The sequence below is a fragment of the Neltuma alba genome, unplaced genomic scaffold (genome assembly GCF_004799145.2).
Source record: "Neltuma alba isolate B1F8T4 unplaced genomic scaffold, ASM479914v2 tig00004529_pilon, whole genome shotgun sequence".
NCBI classification, from domain to species: domain Eukaryota; kingdom Viridiplantae; phylum Streptophyta; class Magnoliopsida; order Fabales; family Fabaceae; genus Neltuma; species Neltuma alba.
Window position 1 is genome coordinate 6,502 of NW_021633749.1, and position 7,196 is coordinate 13,697.

At 34.9% G+C, this 7,196-nt stretch overlaps 1 pseudogene; it reads left to right on the forward strand.

The window, feature by feature from the left end:
• Positions 1-280: 280 nt before the first annotated feature.
• Positions 281-2,754, forward strand: LOC114745090 (phosphoribosylformylglycinamidine cyclo-ligase, chloroplastic/mitochondrial-like; annotated as a pseudogene).
• The last annotated feature ends 4,442 nt before the right edge of the window (positions 2,755-7,196 follow it).

Consider the following 7,196-nt stretch of genomic DNA (forward strand, 5'->3'; position numbering starts at 1 on the left):
TAGAATTTAAATTTTATTAAAAAATATTAAAAGAATAAAGGCAAATTTATTTAAATTAGTGTTTATATTGTAGCGTATAACTTACGCACAGCTGATATATTACTGATATTCTGCGACTTATAAGCAGCAAGCAACTGTGGCTGTTTGCCGCCTTAGACTGCCGCTTTCCTCCGCTGGTTTAGGTTCTGAAACCTTCAATTTCTCTCGCCGTTTCACTATTCTTCGTAATTCCATTCTAATAGCAACTTCGTGATAGCCACACAAATTCCTCATAACAGTTATGAGTATCGGAGCTTGCGCGGAGCTATCGCCTTGCGTTGCTGTTGTTTCCATGCGACCAAGGCCTAACAATCACAATGACAGTTGTCAATGCACAAGTAGCCGCAATGGCGGCAAATTTCATTCCGTACATGGAGCAGTTGAAGAATTGAGAATTGGATCAATTGCGTCATTCAGCCGTGTAAAATCTACGTCGAGGGATAGTGTCGTAGCCGGTGCTTTGAACAATAACCAAGGTCTTACATACAAGGATGCTGGTGTTGATATTGATGCTGGTTCAGAACTTGTACGAAGGATGGCAAAAATGGCTCCTCGAATAGGAGGCTTTGGTGGTCTTTTCGCTCACGGTATTTTCTCTTTCAACCATGTTTTAATCCTTCTAATAGGCTTCGATAAAGTAAGACTAACCAGCTTCTTTTGGATAGGTGATGATTCATATCTTGTCGCCGGCACCGATGGTGTGGGTACTAAAGTGAGCATGGCTTTTGAAACTGGAATTCACGAGACGATTGGGATTGATTTGGTTGGCAACTGGATTCTTTTGTTTTGCTTTTCACAGTAAACAAGAATCACGTGTTGGTTAATACTTGTGTTTTGATTATGCTCTTTACTTTAGGTTGCAATGAGCGTCAATGACATCATTACTTCTGGGGCAAAGCCACGATTTTTCCTTGATTACTTTGCCACAGGGCACCTTGATGTTGACGCTGCTGAAAAGGTAGTAATAAATGTGCATAGAGTTACGTTGCATAAAAGTAGCCATAAGTTTTCTTCATGTTCAAATAACGACAACTAAATATTGTTTTATCAAGTATCATCAGAATACTAGAATATTCACACCTAAGTTTGTATAATGCAGATTATAAAAGGAATCGTTGATAGTTGCCAGCAATCTGATTGCGCCCTCTTGGGAGGAGAGGTATTGAAAATCTTATAATTTACTTTATTTGTAGCAGGTATTTAATTTATTGTTCATTAATCCATTGGCCCTCACCAGATCACTAAAGCATTTATTGTTAAATTATTTTTTCCTTGGCCGAGTATAATTCTCCACTATGTGTCTAAAAGCTGAGCAGTACAAGTTCTGGGATTAGATGTAGTCTTGAGCTTTTGTAGTCCAGACTTACTATTTAGATTGACATTTTAAACAATCAACTATAGATTATTGCTTATTTTTTTCAGTCTAATATAGCGTGGTAGATGACTGACACATAATTCTTCTGACAGTGATCTATGTTTAATAGTCAAGTATTGAAGTAATTTGTTCAGCTGCAATTTTATCGCAAAAAATTAACCCTATGAATATATTATTACTTTATTATTCGAAAATTTTTTATGGTATAAATGGACCTTCTTCCTTATGCTCACTCACTGGCACTCATGCATCTGACGTTATAAATGCTAAGATTTTTTTTTGACACAAGAATCATTTTATTAATAAACAGGAAGAAGTCTACCAAACAACCAGAAACAGAAACCAAAAGAAACAGACAGAAGCTACAACAATCCAAAAAATAGATGAAAGACAACGTTTAAACAAACAGCAAAAGGAAACCCAAAAAAAAAAAAAAGGCAAAAAATGTTGATTTCATATCTTCTCCAGACTGCAGAGATGCCAGGTCTGAGTATGATCTTAGTGGCTGTGCAGTTGGCATCGTAAAGAAGGACTCTGTGATCAATGGGAAGAACATAGCTGCTGGTGATGTTCTTATTGGTCTCCCATCAAGTGGAGTTCATTCTAATCGCTTCTCTCTTGTACAGAGGTCAGATATGGGCGAAGAATCCATTACATTTTGCAAATTTGTTTATTTAGTTTTACTCTTGACTAATATTAATAACATATATCTTTACAGAGTGCTTGCTCAAAGTGGTCTTTCCTTGCAAGACCAACTTCCTGGTGGGGATGTTTCGATTGAAGAAGCTCTCATGGCCCCAGCTGTTATTTATGTTAAAAAGGTCATTCTTTTGTGACTTGGGATAATGCTTGATTTATGTTTTAAGTTCCTGAATGCATTTTTACTCACAAATGAGTATTCTTTCTTAATTTCAGGTTCTTGACTTAGTTAGCAAGGGAGGGGTTAAAGGAATTGCTTACATCACTGGTGGTGGTTTCACAGATAATATACCCAGAGTGTTTCGTGAAGGCCTTGGTGCCAATATTTACAAGGACTCGTGGGAAGTTCCTCCTGTGTTCAAATGGCTTCAGGAGGTAAAACTGCTGCGATTTTATATTTCCATTGAAAAATGATTTCGTTGAAAATTATATGGAGATGATTTAATACTGATGATTTCTTACATTATTAGGCTGGAAATATAGAAGACAGCGAGATGAGGCGAACATTTAATATGGGCATAGGGATGGTACTTGTAGTGAGCCCCGAGGCGTCAATTAAAATACTTGAGAATGGGAACGAACTGGACAAAGTCTACAAAATTGGTGAGGTTGTAAGAGGCAAGGGAGTAAGCTATAGTTAACTCAGGCAATTTGACTATGATCATATGTTACCTTTTAAATACATTTCCCTGACAAAAATTTCACATTTCAGATCCAGGTAACTGGTTTATTTGGAGCTTTGTCTCCTATACATAAAAGGTTCCTGGGTTAGCAATATTTTGTACGATGCACTAATAATCGAGTTGCCCGTAAAGATGTTCAATTTTGCTTTTTGTGTTGCAAGTCACTGACGTTCAATGATCATGCCATGCATTCCGAAAACCTAATCTTAATGCCATGGATTCCCATCTAAATCTAATAAAAGCCCCAGTTCAAGTTGAAGTGTATAAAGGTTTTTTCTTTAAAAAAAAAAATACAAAGTGTATGAATTTTTTAATTGCATTGAAAGGAGCATGGTCTCGCAAAACAGCGCTATGGGTCTTCGGGTCTTAGGCCCCGATGCTTTACGATTTAGGGGGGCTTATTCAGTATACTGCCCATATCTAGTTTTGTCCTTTTCTTTTTATCTGCTGTATTAACTTTTTAAAAATAATTTTATAATATACGAGATAAGTATGTGAGAAGAGTTTTATTTTATTTTTAAAAAAGTGAAACAAATACTCATAAATGTAAATGATTTTTCAAGTAACATAACATCCCAAATTATCATAAAAGATTAAAGAAAATGAAGATTTAAAGTTTGAACCTAGCTGAAGGAAGTAGTCACAAATAGTTATCATATGTGTGTAAATATATACATCAATAACCGTACTGAAAGATAAAATAAAAATTATAAATAAGTGAATAGGTATTTGAAAATAAAAGCGAAAATTACAACAACAATAATAATTAGATATGGACTGAAATTTCAAAATATTTTCAGATCTGTTATGTAAGGTTTGATTTAATACGAAGTAAAAAATAGGGTAAAGGATAGAATTGTAGTATGCTATGTTATTTGAATTTTTTTTAAGCATGATTATGTGATGATTATATTGGTAGAAATTTATGGTGATTTATCTTCTTTCAAGTATGCTTTTATGTATTGGATTTGTTACATATTCATGACATGCATTGGTGGTTGGACAGGAAAGTTTATGATATTGATATATGCGATATACTGTAACGATGTGGTTTGCCTCCACTTAACACAATGTAGTTGGCCTTTTTACGGCCCCATTTCTGAATACTTATCAGGCCAAGTTTGTAGAGAGGAAACGTGGGAGAGTGATATCTTATGGTTTTGTTTTTTAAGGAGGGGAGCCATAATCTCGACTTGGACTTTGTATCTTTGGCCAGGTACATCCTAAGCACTAGAGTAGCTTGGGTTAGTCCAATGTGTGGGCTAAACCGCGGATAAGCCTATGATTCTAGTCAGCAGAATAAGGTTGGACGGAGCAATAAGAGAGGAAGCATCTATTGCATATAAAGATGATATGTTATGAAATCAATTATATCATTTGCTAATGATTATCTAAGCGGTGGCAATACTTTTTCTTATAGCTGATATGGATTGCTTTTGTATAATGGTTTGTATGTGCATAGTTGAACTTTGCATTACTAAGACGTTAGTACTCACCCTATTTATTTAATATTTTCCCAAGTGACAGATCTCATATGGAGCAAGAAAAGATATCAAAGGAATAAGCTAGTAGCTCTTACACTTCTCAAGTACTTGTTGAGTTAATTTGATTACTCCCTCCGTCCCTTATTATACGATTCAATTTTTTGAATGGGTTTGTCTCTTTTTATAAGATCTTCTTTGAGTTTGTCTGAACATTTAATGCAATATTATCAATTTATCCCTAATTTAATGTATTTAATACATTATCTTTCTTCATTTATCTCACTATTACTCTTTCACATTTATCTATTTATATGTAGGGCTATATTTGGAAAAAACTGCATTTGCTACATATTAATTATTTTTAACTAATTTTAATTATTTTTTTAAACCGCGTAATTTAGTTAAAAAGATCTTATAATAAAGAACGGAGTAATATTTACTTTGCCCTGATCATAGGACATTAAACCATTATTTTTGGTTAATTCCTTTATTGATAGATTATAATACTTTATTTAAGGTTTTCGTTGCTGCTTATGCGAATTTGAATTTTGAGACAGTGAGCTTGGATATTTAGACTCGAATTATATAACAAATTTTATTTCCTTGTTACTTGACATTATTTTTAACGGTAGAGTCCTTAAATGTTGCATTGATTAATGAAACGAGTCCCCTTACTTAAAAGGACATTATCCGATGCTAAGAGGGCAGTGGCAGTACAGGTGTTACAGATAATGTGAATCCTTTTTGGGATTTAGGAGCAATGTTTACGTAAAATGGAATTATATTTCGGATCACTGTGAATAATAAATAAGTAAAAATTGGAGTCTGTGCCACTAGGAGGGACCCTCGGCGCACATACTTCTCTTTTGATGATATAATTGGGAAATTGTAACTTTTGCTGCTCTAAAAGCTGTAAACTATTTTAAACCATTACCAATATTTTATACCCCGATTGGTTTGCTGGAAGGGGAAGTGAGGCTGAAGAATTGGAAGGAACATAAAGTGGGCTGTTTGATCTGTTAGAACTCACTTCTATGTGAAATTCACTTCCATAAAAAATAATAGAAGTGGGTTCTTGTGGGCATTCATGAAACTGAAGCAAGTTCCATGAAAGTAAAATTTTAGGATCATTATACCTTCATATATTTTTTTAATTCACAACTTTGCCCCTCCTGCATCATGGCCCTTCCCTCTCCTCACACCATCTCACTCGACCGCCTCCCTCCACTCTTTTGCGGCGACGGCGAGCTATAACAGTGGCAAGGGCAGCGACGGCGAGGTACAGTAACTAGCCAGCTTTCTTCTCCCTCTCCCTTACTCTCTGGTCCTCGTTTCTTGTTTTGGTTTGAACACATCCTTGTGCGGTTACTCGATCCTCTTCCTGTGATTGCAGGACCTATGCGAGTTGGAAGGAGCTCTAAAATGGAGGTTGAGGTGCCCAACTCGAAATCCATTGTCAAAACTCTGATGGAGAGATGTTGTGGTCGCTGCGATGGGTCTTTCCGACGACCCTCCTCCACCAGCGATGGCGGGGACGACAGCACAAACCAGTACCCATGCTCAGATCTGAAGGTCCTGAGGAGTTTCGATTGAGGTTCAAAGGTCCTTATGGTTGAAGGTTAGGGAGGAGTAATCTGATTTTATTTTTGACAAATCCCTGTTTTGATTTCAAAGGATCTAGTCCTAGTTTATGATCTAATATGATTCTATCGTTAGAACAAAGAATTTCGTGGGCTTATGCTATGATTCTTCTTCTTGGGTTTATGATTTTCTTGAGTTTGCTTAAGTTTTCAAATAAAAATCTCTTGCTGCCAATCAAGGATTCAAGGGACATGTCGAGATTGAGGATCTTCGTGAGTTCTCTGAAACTTCTCCTTTCAGACATGGAATCCTCCCTAACACGTCCCCCCCCCCCCCCCGGCCCAAAAAAAATTCATCGGCATTCTAGTGTTTTTCCTGATATAAGTATATAAATGAAATAATTTCATCATTTTATCAAACACATTGTAAAACCCAATTCTACCCCCACTTCCCTCAAAATCTCTTCCGTCGCGCCAAGTGAGACATTAAGATCTCGTTTGGTTTGGTTGGTAGGAAGCATTAAAAATTAAAAATAGAGGTTAAAATTGGGATTGAAAAAATTAATAAAAAGGTATTTAACATAAAAGATTACTTATTATATGGGATTAGTCAAACTCATATATGTGAAATTAGATAATATCATAAAGGGAAATGGTATTTCCCAATCCCACTTCTATAGATTTGCAATTTCTATTCCTCATTTTTAATGCTTTGTATCAAATAAGGCCTATAATCTTTTTAGTATGAGAAAAATGGAAGAAGAAGAGAAAAAATTTTAAAACCTGGCTTTCCTTCGGAACCGTCCTCTACCCCAAAATGGTGTAGTTCTGGGATAAAATGGGGATGATGAATTTTTTTTTTTCCTTTTAAAGATTATCTAGCAGCCTGAAATTTCTTTTAGTGGCATCTAATATGTTAAAGTGATTTTCAGTTTATTTATAATTCTAAAATATTTTTTTAATACTATCTAGTATCTTATACCTAAAAACTTGAAATATTTTTTTTCCAGCAGTACATAATATCTAATAGCTGACAACCTAAAATATTTTTTAGTATCATAATGTATTCTAAAATAATTTAATACATTTAGCACCTATTCATCAGCACTCACTATCTTAAGTTTATGATACTTGTTGCTACTAAAAAAATATTAAGAGCAAAACTACACTAAAACAGTTCCATGCAAAAAATATTTTATAATGTTAAGTGCAGTAAAAATTATTTTAGGATATTAAGTGAAACTAGAATAATATTTTAGACTATTAGATGCTATTTTTTTGAAAAGAAAAAGTGCTTCCATTCATATTTTACCTCAAAACGGTGTAGTTTTAGGAG